General features: G+C 40.2%; 1 protein-coding gene across 2 annotated transcripts in view; it reads right to left on the bottom strand.

Annotated features, from left to right (window-relative positions):
- Positions 1 to 20,183, bottom strand: part of TFE3 (transcription factor binding to IGHM enhancer 3) — a 650,077-nt gene that overhangs the window by 173,191 nt on the left and 456,703 nt on the right. The window lies entirely within an intron of this gene.

Below are 20,183 nucleotides of genomic sequence, written 5' to 3'. Positions count from 1 at the left end.
TGTGTTGGAAGGGGCTATGCTACCATGATGAATTGGACTGATACAGAGAACAATCAAGTCTGATAGCACAGTGTTTGGTTCAGATACATGATAATGAGCCTCTAATATGGTGTTTCATTGTGTAGCTTTACCACTTCTTTAAATCGGAGATTAACCAAGTCACACTAATTGACTAAACCACATTAGCCAGTTAGAATGGGTGGACAAAATCTTTCTGAGTTTCCTCAACACAAACTCCAGAGTAGAACTGGAATCTATATCTTCTGCTGACTAAAATTAAAATGAAAAAACATTGCTACTTAGCAGCGCTAGCTGTCAGCATACACAATATTCTTTTGGGGCTTCATCTAACCTTGTAGTGATGAATACATCCCCCTCCACCACTACTTACCCAATCCCACATAGACAAACAGAAACTACTTCAGTTCACCAGATTTTGAAATTCCCAGAATTACAAAACACTCTGCTAATTTATCTTTATGTACAAGGTAAGGTAATGTCCTTCTCCCTTATCAGATTTAAATACTTGAGAAAAGAAGGGCACTTAAGTAGGAAAAGAATGCTGGGCTAAGAGGGAAGCTTAAAGTGAAGTATTAAAAAAATACTTCAAAGGCATTTAATGAATTATGCCACCTCTGCCTGCTATGTCCCTCTCTCTCATTCAATACGAGGGCATACTATCTACAAGGTTAGCAAATCACCTACTCTCTAACAGTTAACTTAATAAATGTACAACAAGGAAGAAGAGAAGGCCAGGCATAGTCACCAGTTATTTGTGGACTACACCTCGAAATATCCTAGCTGACAGAAATGTATAACAAGTGGATGATGTTGTTGTCGTTGCAATTACTACTATTATTATAATTATCATTAGAGCTACGGCTGCATGGCATTTCTATATATATATACCATGTACAGAAATCTGTAATGTGCAAGCCTTCTACTTATCTACATATTTTTACTTATTACCACTGAACTATTATTATAATTTCACTTTGTCGGGTTACAACTCTTACTAAGGAGATCAAATATAAAGCAGGTACTGCATATAGAATTAAGCGCAACCTGACACCTGAAGCTAGGTGATCAGCGCAAACCTTTACTAATACTGTACAGTACACTAACTAGAAACTGCCTACAGCAGATGTAACGTATGCAGCTGGTCTCACATCCCAGGCATCGCCGCACTGTGCTGTGCAAGACACAGTCAATGGATCTTAAAAAATGGATTCCATATAATCAGCTGTATTTCTACCTATAAGCAAACCAACTAATTCCTTCCCCAAACCAACCTGTGCTGGTAGCAAAGCACAAACCTGCCACCTCAGAGCTTCCAATCAACACTTCCTAAATGCATTAAATCGAACATGAAAACAGGTGGCAGATCACCAAGTCATTTTCTCAAAGCTAAGTGGATTAAATTAACTCTATTCAGTTATGGATTTAATAAATCTGAATTAGTTCAAAACTGCAGTAAAAGGCATTTGCCATAAATCGAATGTGTTTATAAGATTACCAACAAGAAAGTCCGTAAGAGCTTTCACTAAACATCCTCTAACCTTGCTCCTGACTCTCTAAACAAGTTCTGTACAGACTCTTATATGCACAGGAACATGTGTGAGCAACTGAGCTACATGGATTCACAAACATAGTATGTATACGTCGTGCAACTATGTTGGCACACTTTTAATACACTGTGTAAACAATACCACACTTCATGAAGGGCATCTCAGCAAAGCTATAATGCAAAAAGAAAGAAAATCATTTAGCAATGCATGTGTATCAATATGACTTCCACTTTAAACGGTGCTTAGAAATGATACAGCAATGCAGGATGTGTACTTTTAATGCCCAGCACAGCTGACTACATTCCTTTGCTGGGGTGGGCATGCCTTCAGAAACAGTACATGACATGCATTGATATATGTATAAGTGAGAGAATCAATTCAGATCTAGAAAGCACATTTTAGGAATGGGTAATATGTATGCCAGAGCAGGCAACAATCAATACAACCAGGGCTGTCTGCTGTGTTATGTTAGAACTGACATACCATTATTTAGTGGTGAGGGGGTTACTGTTAGTTCTGGCATATAAGACCTAGATTACAGCACAAGTAATTAAAGATATGTACAAAGACAAGCGCAAAATATGGTGTGTCTACACAAGTATGCTATCATGATCTGTAAGGGGGAGGTGGTGGGCGAATGTATATCTGCTCTTGCACCTCCAGTGGCAGTGAGATGTTATATGCCTTGACATTTATGAACAGACATGTAGTAAATGTGCTGAACACTCCTATGTGACTGTATTGTGGTGTCCCTGTGGCTGGAAAACAGACCAAGAGTCACTTCACTCAGGGTTACATTAGTAGGAAATCATGGGGATAGCCTGCATAGGTTTCATGCATATGTATGACACACAAAGTGTATTATGTATCATGTCACCATCAGTGCTCCGTGTTTGTGTGCATGTACGGGAGGAAGGGGCAGTCTGTGTTAGTAGGCGGAGTGCAACTGAATAACATGCAGGTTTGACTTTAGAGTGTGAAATGAAGCAAACATTCTCTTTCAACAGTGGAAGAGACAACTTTACACATGACTATCACCAGATGCAGTCAGAGATGTAAGATTTCTACACAGTCAGCAAAAAACAAGACCTGGAGCTGACCGTGGCTCAGGTTTATCAGCTTCTTTTTGTGAAGTTTAGAATTAAATTAAAAAAAAAAAGAAAGAAAATTATCTAGGCCAGTGAGATAGGAGCACGACGATATTTCAAGTGAATATGTGGTGGACGATAAAAATAAATTTAAGGAATAACACACTGAGGATAGAGTATATGAATAACTATGGATATACATTTTTAATATTCTGCAGGAGGAAGTAGCAAAAAATATTCCACAAAAAGAAGGCAAGAAAGCATATTCTTACATCAGCAGTGCAAAGAACTGGAAGAAGGCAATACAAAGGGTAGGACAAGGGATCTACATGTCCAAGAAAACTGGTAATATTAGGGAAAACATCAGAAAAACATTGGCAAAATAAAAGGCAAAGATGAGAGAGCTACGAGAAACAAGATAAAAAGAAGAGGTGTCAGGAGCATACAGAACACCTACATAAGAAGGACCTTAACTTCACTGATAGATGTGGTGGTACATTCTCTGATATACATCCTAATTAAGTTAAATTGAACCTAAAAAGCCTTACTAACAACAAGCATGCCCAAGCCGATAGAATTTCACCCGAGTTGCTTAAAATCCTGCAACATAATGCACTTATAGTGCTGCTTAGGATTTGCCAACACATTTGGAAAGTAGGGCAGCGGCTACTACATTAGAAAAAGTCAAGTTATAGTCCAGTCCGAAAAAGGAGCGATGCTAAAGAGTGTTCTAATTACCAAACTTTTGCATTTGTTTCATAGGCTAGTCAGGTTATGCTCAAGATCCTTTAAGTTATACTTCAGCACTATATGGACCAAGAACTGCCTGATGTACAAGTTGGTTTTAGAAGGGGCAGAGACACCAGAGAGGAAAAAAAAATCAGCATCTGCTGGACAATGGGGAAATCAAGGAAGTTCCAGAACAGTACGCACTTCAGTTTTACTGATTACTTTAAAGCATATCACTGTGTGGGGTAAAACCAACTTTGGCAAGTTATAACAGAAACAAGGATACCAAGTCACCTTATTTACCATGTTTTGGAATCTGTCTGCAGAAAAAGCAGCAGCAGTTAAAATCCAATGCAAAATAAGTGACTGGTTGAAGATTAGAAGATGAGTACAATAAGGCTGCATATTTCACCCTATTTATTCAATCTATATGCATTATATGGTATGTGAAATGCTGTGTTAGGCAATTCAGATGCTGTAATCAAAACTGTTGGGCTGAAATATTAACAACTTCTGATATGCACATGATGCCAGTCTAATGCCTAAAATAAGTAAGATTAGAAAACCCTGTCAATGAAGGTGACAGTAGAAAGAGCAGAAGGTGACAGTAGAAAGAGCAAAAGATGACAGTATGGTGTTCCACATCTAAAAAAAAACTAAAATGATGCCATCCATCCTTATCAAGTCTTTGCAAACAGAATGGGGAGAGGAGAGTGATAGATATTACTTTCCTGAGCTCAAATATCTTTGTAGATTGTGACTGCAGTCATGAAATTAAAAATCAGAACATTAGAAGCCAGTGAACGTGCAAAAAAAAAAAAAAAAACATAAATGAATCCTTCCTTAGATTTGTTTCAGTAAAATTCAAAAGGAAAGTAAGACCAAATGTACGTCATTACAAGTTTGACTTAAGTATGAATTTTAAAATGCAAGCTAGCTAGCCTTCAGGAAGTTCTATCAGCAGCTACATGTAAACTATAAATTCATACACTTCCTCAGTTATGCAGCTAAGCAGCAAATGAATGTGTCATCCATCTGTTAAGAGTGGTCTACAATCTATTGCTGGCTTCTTTAGCATCTGTTGGTAATGCTGTCTCCTTTCAAATCAAGCTTCCATTGCTCACTTTGCTTAATGTTATCAGACACAAACACAACTGTCTCACGCCTAAAGAAATCCGTTGATTCTGTGTATGTACCACAGTTTAACTCCTAACTCTGCCACCTTGCATATTACATCCCTAACTAAAGAAAGCTCCAGTACTCTCCTCTTTGCCAGCACACTCCACTACAAACAATACTTGTTCTTGTCATACTATGCCAATGCTGTTAGCTTATGAATCACCACAGCTATCCTTAAAGCCAGGACTGCCTTAGAACAAATGGATACTCCCTCGGCACTACTGAGCTTATGAATCACCACAGCTATCCTTAAAGCCAGGACTGCCTTAGAACAAACGGATACTACCTCGGCACTACTAATCTTAAGAATCACCACAGCTATCCTTAAAGGCAGGACTGCCTTAGAACAAATGGATACTACCCCGTCACTACTGAGCTTATGAATCACCACAGCTATCCTTAAAGCCAGGACTGCCTTAGAACAAACGGATACTCCCTCGTCACTACTGAGCTCATGAATCACCACAGCTATCCTTAAAGCCAGGACTGCCTTAGAACAAATGGATACTACCTCGGCACTACTGAGCTTATGAATCACCACAGCTATCCTTAAAGCCAGGACTGCCTTAGAACAAATGGATACTACCTCGGCACTACTGAGCTTATGAATCACCACAGCTATCCTTAAAGCCAGGACTGCCTTAGAACAAACGGATACTACCTCGGCACTACTAAGCTTATGAATCACCACAGCTATCCTTAAAGGCAGGACTGCCTTAGAACAAACGGATACTACCTCGTCACTACTCAGCTCTAAACCACACTTTCTACTGCTCAGTGAACTGAATCCAAACTTCATGTACTGAATCCACAAAAGTTTCTTGGAAGGTGCCACCTAAGTGTTTCACAGTCCATTTACATTGGTAGCACTTCGTGAGCATAACTTTGTATCTCTGTGCCTCCTGATGTGTTTTATGGAACTTCTGTTTACTAATTTACATGTTGAACAGATAAGTGGAGTGATACTAATACTTCATGCACACCTTTCAGCCACAGCAGGAGACAAAAGAAAAACAGAACATCTGGAGAAAAGCCAAGCAGAGAGACAGAACATATGCACAATCTACAAACAGTATCTGCAAGTCAGGACTGAACCCAGAACCTGGAAACTTGAAAGTGTGGAGCAGAAATGTAAACCACTGAGCCACTGTGCTGCCAGAACTGAATTACTACAGCTCTGACATTTGTTTATATTGTGCTTGAACTTATTATGAATTTAAGTGCTTAGTGTTGCAACATTCTACTGTGTGTATTTTACACATCAGTTTACTGTAATTGTACAATTTATGTTCCCTAAGTTGATCACTCAACCTTTTTAAGTACTTTCATGTTTGCAATATAAACCTGCGCAATTCATGTTTTCTGTTTTCTGCTTGTGCTAAAGTCCTGGATCACAAACAAAATGGGTCCATTTTGCATCAACTTACCATTTAATTAATACTGACATTGACTCTCAATCTGTATAACAGGAAAGGAAAGAAAAGCTGCTCCTATTAAATGCAAATTAATATAAAAACTACCTAAAACTGCTGCTAAGTAAAGTCCTACTTTTCCCCTGCCTCCCACATACATACTCAAATGCAAACACAAAATACAAACACACATGCACATGTGTGAGCGAGCAAAGCTATCATCCACACTAGCTTCTCCACCAAAATATATCTCCCCATTACCTGGCACCTAAAGCATGTGCAGCCTACATATGTACACGACAAAGCCAGGTTCACTAGAACAGCTTTGTATTGCATGCAGTCAGATATAATGTATACCAGCAAGGTAGTATCAGGTCACTAACAAACACAAACCTCTCACGTCAAAAATGAGGTTATGACAAAGGCCATCTTGCCCTTTCTTTGGGAAGACAGAAACACTGTGCAGGAATTCAGCCAGACCACCTCTATCCCCATTCCAGATTGACCTTCCCACAGCTTCTGACTTATTTTCTGATCACAGAATCTGGATAGCAACAGTACAGCTGTTCTGCAGATGGAGGCAAGACAAAGGATGCATAACAAAATGCCTACGTGGAATTACTATGCGCAGCTCTAAAAGCTCTAAGTCAAACTACCTCTTTCCCCATTCACAACTGTTAAGAGCACAGAAATCTGCTTAGGCTAAATGCAAATGGGATTAAACAAAAGAACCCCTTCCCCTATAAAAATGCCATTAGTAACATATTTGCAAAGGAGTTCAGTAGAAAAAAATTGTACATCATATATATTTTTCATATTCATCTACCGACTCAAACTAACTCTGCAGGGTATTCTTACACTCAGAAGAACTGCAGACCACATTCCTCACTTCATCAGATGTGGATTATATGTAGTGTAAGCACTGCTTATATTTTAACACAAGTACTAACCAAACAGCTATAATTTACAGAAATTGTCAAAAAATGAATTCTGGTTATTCAAGAAAAACAAACTTTCAAGACAGTATTTGCAATATAAGTCAGGCAATACTTGCTTAAATTTTGTAATTCATGTACTTATCTGCACTTGTCTAAATAAATGCTGCACAAATAATTGTTCTTAAACTTGTATACCTTTCTGCCCACATGGATACCCTAATAAGCAATTTGCCCACGGGGGCTCAGATTTCCATACTGGCTGCTGGCAGTGTTACTGTTACCTGGAACTCTATTTACCTTCCTTTTTTATTTTACAATATTTTCTTTGTTATCACAGTATTTCTTCATCCCACTTTCAGTGAGTATATGTATGTGCCTCCAAAATATATTATGTATAGTACAGTTGTGTCTCCACTTACCATAAATGCAGGTATTTGAGTAGATTAATGCTGCAGTACTGATTCTTGGGGCTTTCTGACATGTCGGAGCCCATGGTTGGCCTTTCCCCTACCTGGCAGATATCTATTGGAACCGATGTCGGACATTGTGGTATAAAAAGACTGTCAGACGACGCTATCTTCATATCCTTCTAGCCAAGATTAAAGAGTCTGATGGTTGTAGGGAATAATATGACACTCACCACTGCCCAGAGCACAAGACAAGGACCCTGATCTAAAGAGAAGAAAGGAAGGGGTAAGGGGATGAAGAGTGGGATGTGAGACCCACGCTAACCAAAGGGAATAAAACAAGGAAAAAGGGAAAGGACACTGCAACACTGATCTTCTAGAATATCTAAAATTATGGTAAGTGGATACATAATTAACTAAGTTCATCGTAGTCACTGTTGCAGTACTGATTCTTGGGAAGACTCCCAGAGACTTTAAGGGGCCATTGGACAGAGATATTAGCTGAAGACAACAGGCTCTTCAGGAAGGCAGATGTTAACCCAGATCTTGTCCTCGAGATGGATCCAAGGTGGCAATGCTTACCGAAGTGTGAACGTATGACCAAGTGGCAACCCCTAAAATGACTTGCATGGGTACCACTTTAAAAACACAGTGGTGGTGACTTTATGCCAGCTGGAATGAACTCTGACTTTATAAAAAAGGTGTTTGGCATGGTGAAATTAACAATAGGTGATGCAGTTGGCAATTCCTTAGGAAATACTTTGGTTTGTCACTGGTTTACCTTGTTCACTTTTGGCAAAGGCTACCAACAGTCTGACCTGTTTGAGAAGTTCTGTGCAGGTAATATCTCAGCTATATGTATATGTGTAAGGAATGCAAAATCTTTTCTTCTTTACTTCGTGAATTTGGAAAGAACACGTGAAGGTGGATGGCTTGATTCAAAGACAATTTGAAACCACTTTAGGCATAAAAGAGGGTTGGTTTTAAGGTTGCCACTATCCCTGTGAAAGACTTGAAATGCTTTCTTGCATGTAAGGGCATGAAGCTGAGATATGTGCCTGGCTGAAATGAGAGCCATAAGCAGAGTTTTTTCATGTCAAGAGTTTGATAGGATCTGATGTTGTCAGTTCAAATGATGGCAGAGTGAGTTTTTCAAGTATAACATTCAGTAATCATTTGAAATGTTGGGACCTGCTACAGTGACTCCCAAAACACAGAGACTGACTGGCCAATTCAAGATGGCCATTTCACGGAATATTTCCTTTTCTCAGAGGCATCGTGGAGCTGGTATATACAAGTTCGGGGGTGGGGGTGCACACACACAAAAAAAAAGTTTAAAGGAGAAGAGCAATTTCCTGAGGTGAATTGCTTCATGTGTGGGTGGGAATAAACAAGAGGGGAGCCTGAGAGGCAGACTGAGATGGCCAAGGCATGAACTCTGATGACAAAGTAAGATAAGCCTTGATGATGGAGTACGTTATGCCTTGCCTGAAGATGGAGGAGAGTTATTCAAGGATCTGATATATGTTAGAAAACCAACACCAGACAGAAAACCTTTTCCATTTAACAAAGACCTTCTAGTGTTTGGTTTTCTGCCCTCTTTCAGAATGGATAAGACATCCTGTGAGTAAGGTAAAGTGGATATGAGATTGAGTTGTCAAGTTAAGATGTATTACAGCCCCCTTGTTCTGGTGAGAAGGTCCATGACCTGCAGTAGAGTTATGACCCCCCCCCCAGCACTGAAAGTCAAAAGAAGGAAGAACCACTGTTGCCTGAGCCAGAAGGGAGAAATCATGATCATTTTGGACTTGTCTGACTCCACCTTTAGAAGTACCTTGGGGATATGTGGTATTGGTGGATAGGTATATAGCAAAAGGTCTGTCCATTTGAAGGAGAAGGTGGCTACTCTCCATGACCTTGCCTGCCAGGTTCTTGAACAGAACTTATTCAATTGATTCTTCTCTGTTGAGGCAAGGAGACCTATGTTTGGGACATGTCACTGGTGTGTGAGATCCAGGACGATTTCTGGGGTCCATGAGAATTTGGCTCAAGGCATATGCAGGCTGGTTGTTCTGATCTGTAGTATTTTCTGTCCAGGTCTGAAAAGTTCCTAGAGACAGTTGATCTCTGAAGGCCTTCATAGCCAAAAAAAACTGCCATAATTTCTTTCTGATTGCTAAGCAGCTTGGCCTGTTGCCTGTCCCAAGTTCCCTGCACTCTGAAGTGTCTTAAGTGGGCCCCTCTGTCCTTTTGGAGTTGTCTGTTGTAATGGTTTGTATTGCCTCTGACAGGATGAAATAAGCCCTTGGGTTGGTGCAAACCCTCTCTTCCTACCTTAGATTATCCTTTTATTAGGCATGGTAACAGAGGGATGATAGTTTCTAGGGGCTGTAAATGTTGTGTCCATGTGTTCTTTAGGATTTTTGGTGATTTTAAATACAGATTATTTAATCCCATTGGTTTTTGGTAATGAAATTCAGTATAAATATTGGTAACAGACATATTCACTGGTTATCTGATGAAGCCTATAGTAATAAGACGAAAACGCATGTAAGCGGTGTGAAGGCATTCATGTTGTAAATGTGTTTGTGTTCACTTGTGTGGATTTATTAAAACATTCGAATATATCTCGGCTGGTTTCCGCTCCATGTATTGAACATTCTTTTTTGGATTTACAAGTGTTTTTATTGCAGTTCCACCTTTTTTCTATTTATTGGTTCTTTAGGAACCACTACAACTTCCTCAAGCTCAACTTTGCCAAGGGTGTCAGGATATTGCAGGAAGCCATGTAACTCAGGGCCTAAGGAATACTCTTACTGAGCTGGAACGTTTGGTTTGTAGGTCTCTGAGGTACTCTAAAAGAAAACTGAATTAGTCCTCTGAAAGAAAAGCTTTCTGTTGCACAGACTCTACTACTGTCTTCAGAAAAGTAATTCTTCCACTATGTCGCAGTTATGACTTCTGCAGGTTGAGAGTTATACCCCACCTTCTGAAAATGATACATGGTGATTTGCACGACTGTTTGAAGTTCTAGGGGAGACTTGGCCTGAATCAGACAGTCATCAAGATGAAAACTCTTGGAGAAGTAGATAAGCCAAGTGGTAAGGCACACAATTGTTAATGTAATCCCCTTGCTTGAAAATGTAGGTATATCCTGTATTCCTGGACCATAGAAACATGTAGACATCCTTTAAATCCAGAGTCACTATCCATACTCCTTTGAAAGATAAGGGGGGGCTTTTGCAAGGTTAGTATCTTGAATTTTAGGATATGAAAGAATCTGTTTAGCCTCAAGTGATCTACAATAAGTCCCAACATCCTTTGTTATAGGTTCATAGGAGGTTACTGGGCTAGCGGTCCTAGAGCCTTTACAAGCCTAGCCATGTTAATCCCTAACTGCCTCAATTGTCCTTAGTTAGATGGATGTAGTTTGCAGAGTGACTCTATGATAAATACTGACTACCCCTGTCCATGAAGCACATGGGTACCACACCCTCCCCGGGGTGCATTTGCAGTTTCCCATCCATTTGTCCAGGCTGCACTTGAATACAGCAGCTCGACTTAATGTGAATTGGAAGTTTATTCCAGAGTAGTGGTAATCTCTGGGAGATACAGCTCAGCATGTTCTGTTAATGTCACAGGCCAGGTTAAGATCCCTAGAGCGAGCGACTCTTATGCCATTTGGTTTGCAAATGTGGAGGCATTTCCATTACAGCAGGGTCAGAGACTGCACTGTAGGCCAGGCACAAGTGTGAAGGGTGACTCTACAAGATAAATTCTGAGGAAATGAAGCAGAGGATAAGGTGGCATCAGAATCAGAATCCTCAAAACTACGAGAAGGCTCCACATATGCCAATTACTTCTCAAACTCTGATTCTGAGGATTCTCCAGGAACCACCACTTCACTACCATGTGGCACATTACAACGATGTGATTTCAGGGCTTCATTGCTTTGAGGATTGCAGCCTTATCAGCAGTCGGTAAGGTTCTATGAAATCTGTGGTGAGTCTGAGTAGGTCTGGCATCTAGTAGAGACATGGGAGTGAACAGCACAACTGACAACCAGGTCAACAAAGCAACCAAAGTCCATTTTTTTACAAGACAGCATGGCAAGATTTTCCATGTTTGTTTACATTTTAGGAGTCCTATGCTTTGGACTGCAGGGTTACTCTGAAATCTGTACATATGACTTCCCCAAGCCTTCCCCATTTATGGACAACTATCAAAGGCCAGTCAATCACTGCTCATGCTAGCAGTCCCACATATGACCAAGATACATTCCCAAATCTAGATTAATGACTATACTACGTCACTGTGCAAAAAGTTCTTCTCATTGTTATTACTAACAGGTTGTTTGCCCATGCATTTCCCATGCTTTCCTGTAGCGACCCAGTGAATTATCTTCCACTACCACTTACAGTTTACTTCATGTACACATTGCTCTTTCAGTAAACAAAAGCTTTCTCATGATACTACAGATCCTACTTATTTCCATCCCACCAGCAGCTGAAATACTGCTGTTCCACCAGGATTATCCTTAAGACATTTGAGAAATTTGGAAGACTTCTGCCATCTCTGAAAACTATAAAATTCACAGTTTTCATACTGAGGGCCTTTTATCTCATTAAGACCACTTAACATCTTCATTAAAGTCTGCAATAAATCAAAAAACGCCTCTTTTTTTTCATTTTGGCATTAATTCTGCACTTATTTATGCTCTGTCGATTCTCAAAATCCAGAGTAATAGCTACCAGCTCCATGGCACAGAGGAATAAAGCCCTGACTATGGACCACATGATTCAGGACTGCTTAGTAACTTTAGACAATGGAGAAACCATATGGAGAGAACAGGTGTGAGTGGCCAACTCTGGCTGACCGATTCTGGTGGAAGCCAGCCAAACTCACTACAAGACTGGCTACTAGCGGAGGCAAGAGATATTAATCAACAGACAGGGCAGATACATCCTCATCCACCAAGCTGTGCATTACACATTGGCCACATTTAGCGGAAGGGTGGAAAATGCCTGTCTCAAGGTGACACTGTAGAAGAGAACAGACATCTGGCTGCCATTTGGACCAGCATGTGTACCATGAGAAAAAGAAAACAACCCTCTAAAGCTGCCTGGATTATGGGCTTCTCACCATTCAGCTCTTACCCCTAAACCATGGGTTGCAGAATGGGACACATTGCAAACATCCTAACTTCTAAAGGAGACCAAGGACCCTACTCAGAGTATCAAGCAGGACACAAACAGCTCCAAGATGGCAGGGAACAAACAGGCAATGAAGCAACTGAGGAGGACTGACAGTCAATAGATGGAAGGGTAAAAATCACCATAAAAATGTAAATTTGTTTGTGTCTTTCGGCTTTTCCCGGTTAGGGGTTGCCACAGCAGAACTCTGGTCCGCTAATGATTGGTAGCGGATTTTTATGTACCGGGTTACCAGCCCTGATGCACAACCTTCAACGAAGGCACACCCCATTCACGTATGCCTCCACACAGAAGACGCTCTAGCTGAGAATCGAACGGGACATCTTGCTATGAGGCGACAACGCTATCGCAGCATAGCCAAGTAAAATCAATCTGTTAAAAAAAAAATCTGCATGCATGACTGGTATACCCACAGGAATATCCCATACTCACTTTTATTTGCTTACAGTAAACTGCACCATATCCACAAAGTTGAAGCAGCATGGAAAACACTAAAACATGACAGAGTTTGTGTAGACAAGATAGGCTACTGCAAGGTTACTTTCTGCACCATCCAAGCAGAGAGAAAGAGAGAGAGACAGAGTGAGAGAACTGTAACAAGCATGCATTTCCTAAAATAAGCACGAGCAAATATGGCTGTTTTCAGACTTAATGACAGAATTTGTACTTCTGAAAATTTTTACAATGTGAATTATTAAAAAGGTCACAATTCTTCTTCCACTGTTTTGGTAGTTGGAGAGGGGGACTAATCAATCAAAATTATATTTGCTCTATGCTTATTACAAAACTCCCTAAACAGACTACAAAAGAAAATAAAAATTGCAAATACATTTATACCTACAAAATTACACCAAAGAACTAACTGCAATGTCAGTTAAATTCATAAATTTACCAAAGACAGAGCTAAAGAAACAACTATATTATTTGTTTTTTTTTTAAACGTACTTTTCACAATCCACATGGCAATACTAATTTGCTGTTTACAGTCCATCTCACTGCTAAACAAAATGAAGTGCTCATCTTTAACTCTTTCTTACTGCCTGTTTTACTGCCCTAGTTATTTTAATGTAGCAACATGAAACATGCAAAATACCTGGACATTTCTGCTGATGTTGTCACTGCCTTGAAAGGCAATGCACACTTTCATTCCTGGAACTGGAGTGGAGATGCTGTCTTGTGCTGTGCTGGCACTGTAAGAAACTCCACGTTTGGGAGTGGGACTCCCGGACCGCAATCTCTCACTCACAGGCACAGCAACAAGGACTAAAGAGGAGTGACTCAGGGCGGGGGAGTGAAATCTGACCTCAAGTCTCATTGTCACAACTTAATATTTACTTTCATTTCTGCCCTGCCCTTAACCCTTTCCTTGAAGAAGTTTGTTTTTAAAGCAAACAGACAATGTGGGCTATCATTTGCTCAGATGAAGTACGTTGTATTCCCTTTATGTTTAAGAGCTATGAAATGTACTTTTCCCCTCAGTGATGTCCGTTACCTAACAGTTGTAACACTTCCTATGAAAAAGACTTGCTATGTTTGTTTCAGGTAAGATGTCTGCATTGTTTTTTTAAATAATGTTTTGTAATCCTTGACAATTCTAATACCATGGTCAGTATGAAAAAACTTACTTAAATCACAAATGTGGAATTCACAGCTTCCAGTCATGAAGGACTGAAAAGTCAGTTATTAGCACTTTCTCACGGGATGTTTTGTGCTCACATCCAAGAGATTTTTCCCACCTCTATAGTGATCTACACAGCTCCACTACCCATTTTCTAGGTAGGCAGAAAACAGAGTGACTTATGCCCTACCTCTTAACCTCTGAGCATTAAAACTCATAATACTTGCTTTTAAAAATCATAGCAGAGGGGCAGAAAGCAGAATACAGGTATGAGCCACTTAACATCCGAGATAGGTTCTATCCCATAGAACGTTAAGCGGCACAGATGTTAAGCGAGCAATGTATACTTTGCATTGTGGTTTGCTTAACGTCTGTCTGCACAACAGCCAATCCCATTTACATCCAGTTAGTACAGTATGGACATAAATGTGGTCTGATGTTGTACAAATGGACGTTCAGTGGTGTGCAACTGTACTTTCTTATTTTTCATAACTGAAGGTCTTTATATACTAGACCCTATATAGTTAGCAATAGTGTATCTTTGCATTGATGTATATTATGCATTTAAGAAAGTACGGACACATGAACAGGCCTGACTTTATGAGAAACATCATAAATCTACGAGAAGCACTCCTAAATTTGTGAGCAAAAATCAGAACACAATGCTTAAATCTTAGTAGTTGAGAGGTCCTTCTTATGCTCTCTCCATTTTCAATCACTCCAGATTTGTACCTGAATATACATGACACAAAAACTCTGCTTTATGATGCTGCTGTCTGTCTGACTCTATATGAGTTACATATTTTATGTCACACAGTTCTAAACCCATAGTCTGGTTTATCTAAGCACATCTGAAGCCCTAGGAAAAGGGTGATGGATAAACCTTCATCCTAATCCCCACTCCAGATCTTCTCCTCACTCTGAACCGTATTATGGTCTCTGGTGAGCAAACATACCTGAGGATGTTAATGTGTTGAGAACTGCAGTCAACATTTTTCGCTGTAATTTCATTTTTTTTCTGTAGGAGGCCAAATATTTAGGCAATAATCACCATCTCTGTGGTCCACCTGATAAATTTCACACTGCAGCCCACATGTCCCACGTTTAAGTAAAGGAGAAGCCACCCGGGGATGACTGGAATGGCTGACCATCTCTGACTCAGTCTGCAGACAAGGAGTTGGTTAAGTCTGTGATGATGCAAGGTCGTGCCATCTATGCCAGGAGAAGTAGGGCAGTGGATATCTAACATATGGCTGCACAGCTGAAACTTTGTAAAGAATTATGTGTCATTTGTATATCAAACTGATTTGTATTGATGCTTGTGTTGAAAATGTGTTTGTAAAGCTGCTTGTGTTAAAAAAAAAATACCAAGAGTGGGTCCTGGCTGTACTGTAACTGATTAAATGTATGTGTTTTAACAGAGAATGCTGGAAGAGAAGGGGTTAATCTCAGTCCAGCTAACTTTGAAAAACAGTAAGAAATTAAATTACTTAATTTAGGCCATAAAGATTATATCTTACAGTTCTGACTGCAGCCAGAGACAAAATGTATGGGATAACAAGTACTAGGAAGTCTTCTGTATTGTCTTTAGCAGTGGTGAACTAATTGCTACTCTAGAAGGGTAGAAGGTTGAAATTATTTTATGACTTCCAGAAGCTGCCACAGATCTTAACAAAGCTCTATGTGTGTGCATTGTGGGCACATATGTGCTAACAATTGGCAGCTTCTAGCCAAGAGGGTGGTATGGGAACCAGAAGTCAGATGACCAGAGATGTATGTGATGTCATTCTGTAAGCTAGGTCAAAATGATGTTTTAATACCAGACAATAAAGAAGTCTCAGAGCAGTCTGTTTTTGTAACCTGACAAGGAAGGACCCCTCACTTACTTCATCTAGCCTTGCTCTAGTAAGTAACCAGGGAATAGTAATTCTTTAGATCAGTTAGAAAATATAGCAAGATTAGTTAAGTACTACTGTTCTGTATATCTGTGTGAATCTATTAATTTGTGTTATTTTAATATTCCTGTGAATGAAACTCTGTGTTTATTGTAAGTAGATATTCCATATTTTCATGTTCATTTATGATTTATTATTAAATTTATTTAAGCTTTTCATTGTGGCTGGTCCTTTAGAGAATATTTTAACCTTTGAGAGTACTCAAATCTATTTGGTGACTCTGTGGCCACTCCTGAAAAGCTTACTGCATTGGTCAAAACACTACCATTTGTATTAATATTAATTTCACTCAATACAATTGGGTACTTTTGTAAGAGCCTTACAGTAGCTGGCTTTGGAGTGTTCAGTGGCAGTAACTACCTTACAGCCTGGACAGAAGGGGCACAGCTAGTAAATCTGGGCCAGCCTTTCCCAGGGGTGTATGTGTGTGTGTGTGTGTGTGTGTGTGTGTTTGTGTGCGTCCACTGCTTGTAGCAGTGATACAAAGCATTGATTTAACAGAGAAGGTGCTGAACAACTTGGCCTGGACAATCGGCTGAGGACTCAACTCCACAGCTGTGCCAGTGGGGAGTCTTATTGGAGATTTGGAGAGAGAGTGAGGGAAACCTAACCCCCGCACTGAGTGTGGTCCCTGTGTGTTCTTAAGGGAAATTGTGCTTGATGAAGACAGCTCCATCTGGAAATACTATGGGTATCTATTTTTGTTACAAGTGAATGTCCCTCTCCAGTGTGAGTGGTGAGGATTCAGGCTGCTTGATCACTGGCCCAGTGTAGGGGCATCATAAAATCCTGCTGCAGATGTAGCCTCTCAGGGAAGGCCAATGAAGTGCACTCCACATGCACAAGGACTCAGGAATGCAAGTACAGCCAAAGAGTTCTCATGCAGTATCCAAGCAAAATGATTATATGGAGGCTTGCACCCCCTTCTTGACATTACACAGCAGCACTGCACCATGTTTGCTGGTCAACACAGAGTGGGTTGCAGCTCTAGCATATAACAGTCTCAGTAACTGACAAGGGGTAAGTCATCACTGTAACTACTATGACTTCTTTGGTTGGCTCAGGAATGTTGCCTATACTTCGAGTCTCCTCCTCTCCAGGGATAACCCCAATCCAAGAGGCAAATCAAATTTGTAATCCAGATGCAGAGAGTGATTGTGGAACAAAACTAAACACAGCACTGCTGGATCCTAAAATTAGCACATATTTGGGCATGTACTCAAGTATTTTTTTTTCTGATAATGTCTCAGAAGCCTTATGATTCAGAGAGTCCAGAATGTCTACAACTATCTAGAACAATGTCTACAATATAGTTGCACTCAACAAGCTTGGTAATATGAATGTTCCTCTAAAACTATCTTCATATGGTTGCAGTGGTCAAAATCTATAATATGCACATTTTTAAGTGTATATGTGCAACACTTGGAGTAATGTGTACATCATTGAATGCTAGGTGACAGTTGGGTGGGGGCCTACAGTTAGAGTTTGAATACAGACAGACATTTCCGGCTATATCCATATTTTTAGGAACTTGCTGATGTACTGACCACTGACCTACCATTTGTTAATATATCTGTAATCATGTTAATATGTTGTCTCAAATGTTAATTACTGACTGCAGTACATACATGTATGCATTCCCCAAACCTAACCAACTCTGCTACAATATGCAATCATTTGGAGCAGGTTCTTCCTTGGGGGAAAAACAGTGGGTCAATACCTTGACTGGGTTCCCAAATAAATAAATAACATGTTTGTGCATTGCTGTACCATGACTTCAGCAAAAATGTCACTTCACTTACTATGATATCCTATAATCCTCTCATTGTGATACTCCTAACAACTCCAACCCTCCACTCCACCCCCAACTGTACCGACAACAAAGTGTTTTTCTTGTCAAACTCCCTTCAGCATTTGACTTTTGCTACTGACCATTTTCAACAAGGCCATGCCATATTACTGACTCTTTGGGGCTATTTTTGATCTCTTTATATAATGGCCTTTCTCCAAAATTGATTAGCTCAGCAGTCCTTGGTACCGGGCCGCCAGGCATGGAGTGAAATGAAAAAGTGAATATGTGTATGTAAGTGTATGAGTGTGTTTACATGTCTGTCTGCATGTGTGAGTGAATGCATGCATGAAAGCAGAATGTATGTGTTTGTGAAAGAAGAGGAGACTGTGTGATACGAGACAGAGAGAACAATGAGATCAATCGAACCATTACTTTACACTTGGTAAGCAGCGATTTTGCTGTTTGGTGAGTGCAAAATAAAAGTCAAGGAAATCATAAAAAAATGTATGTGTATGTTTCTGTCTGCATGTGTGAGTGAATGTGTGCATGAAAGTAGAAGAGACTGTGTGTGTGTGTGTGTGTGTGTGTGTGTGTGTGTGTGTGTGTGTGTGTGTGTGTGTGTGTGTGTGAGTGAACCCTGGCAGCAGAAGCAATGAGGTTTGCGTACCTCTCAATCATACCACTCAACCTCTTGCACAATAAATCTGGACAGAGCCACAAATAATAGGGACAGATTTTAAATATCGCTTTTATAAATACAGAAAGTTAATAAGGTTGCCATTACATTTACATAGCTCTCGACCATACCACTCAACCTCTCGCACAATAATTCTGGACACATACCTCTCAGCCTCTTAGAGCAAGAAATCTGGGCAAAGCCAAAAATAATGGGGGAACAAAGGCCCAAAAATAGGGACACTTAAGTACTGGTCTTACAAACTTATCAAGTAGATAGAAATACAGGTTTTGTATTAGCATGTATTTTCTGAAGGCATGAAGTCTGAAACTCAACTGTCATTATTTTCTGACTTCAAATCTCAATGATCTGCCAGTGATTTGCCAGAAAACACCAACTTTATGAGAAGCAGACCAAAGATATGAGGCAAAAATCTGGACAGTCTGCGAAAATCTGTACAGTTGATCAGTATGCTGGACAGAGCCAAATAATAGGGACAGATTTAAATAGTGCTCTTATAAACTAAGAAAGTCAATAAAGCTGCCATTAGGTTTGCGTACCTCTAGACCATAGTATATCAATATTATGTTATTAAGCAGAATGTACACTTTTTTTGTAATTATTGCCAATTGTCTTTTTATTGTACTTTGGAGCTATTCTTCCCAGGTCTCGGCTGAAAATAGAATTCTTGTCCAGTTGGGCCTCCCTGGTAAACAAATGTCAAATAAACTAGAAGTTATGTACTTACCATAACGTTCCATCTGAGTAGGTGGATTCATTTGTCTGCAACCTGTGGGTATGGATCCGATATCGGATCCGAACCGGCATGGTTTATCCAGCTATGGATCCGAGCTCCTAGCTCCTCCCCTCACCCATAATGCCCTGCTCTCCCTACATGACCTCAGATCGAGTTTGCCCTGCACCAACTACCCTAACCAAAGGGTAACACACCCTATGCAGGAAACTGACAAGGCCAGGGGGATAGGAGGGCGGGATGGTTGCAGACAAATGAATCCACCTACAAAGATGGAACGTTATGGTAAGTACATAACTTCTAGATCTGAAGTAGGAGAATTCATTTGTCAGCAACCTGTGGGACAGAGTCCCCAGCTACCTGAATCTTGGGTGGCCATCATGGAAGGATATTCCGGAGCACCACGGAGCCAAAGGATGCTCTACCTCTAGAAGTGACGTCCAGCTTGTAATGAGTAATAAAGGTATGAGATGAAGCCCAAGTGGCTGCTGAACAAATGTCATCCAGAGGAACCCTAGACTTAAAGGCCGCTGAAGTAGAGACAGACCGGGTCGAATGAGCATGGACTCCCTCTGGTGCGGGCCTCCCAGAGGCTTGGTACGCCAACAGAATACACTGAGAAATCCAGCGTGACAAAGAAACTTTGGAAATTGGTTTACCCAGATTGAATTTGGCAAAAGAAATGAACAACTGGTCTGATTGCCTATGACCAGCTGGACTATGAAGGTAAAAATGAAGCTGCCTGTGAACATCCAAGGAATGCAGCTTGTATTCACCTTTGTTTTGATACTTAGGGAAGAAAACAGGGAGGTTGATGGACTGATTAATGTTAGCTTCCGAAGCTACTTTAGGAA

Source organism: Protopterus annectens, chromosome 8.part0 (assembly GCF_019279795.1).
Source record: "Protopterus annectens isolate FY-2018-M chromosome 8.part0, PAN1.0, whole genome shotgun sequence".
In the NCBI taxonomy this organism is placed as follows: domain Eukaryota; kingdom Metazoa; phylum Chordata; order Ceratodontiformes; family Protopteridae; genus Protopterus; species Protopterus annectens.
The sequence above is the reverse complement of the archived record's forward strand: the minus strand, read 5'-3'. Positions and strand labels throughout refer to the sequence as shown.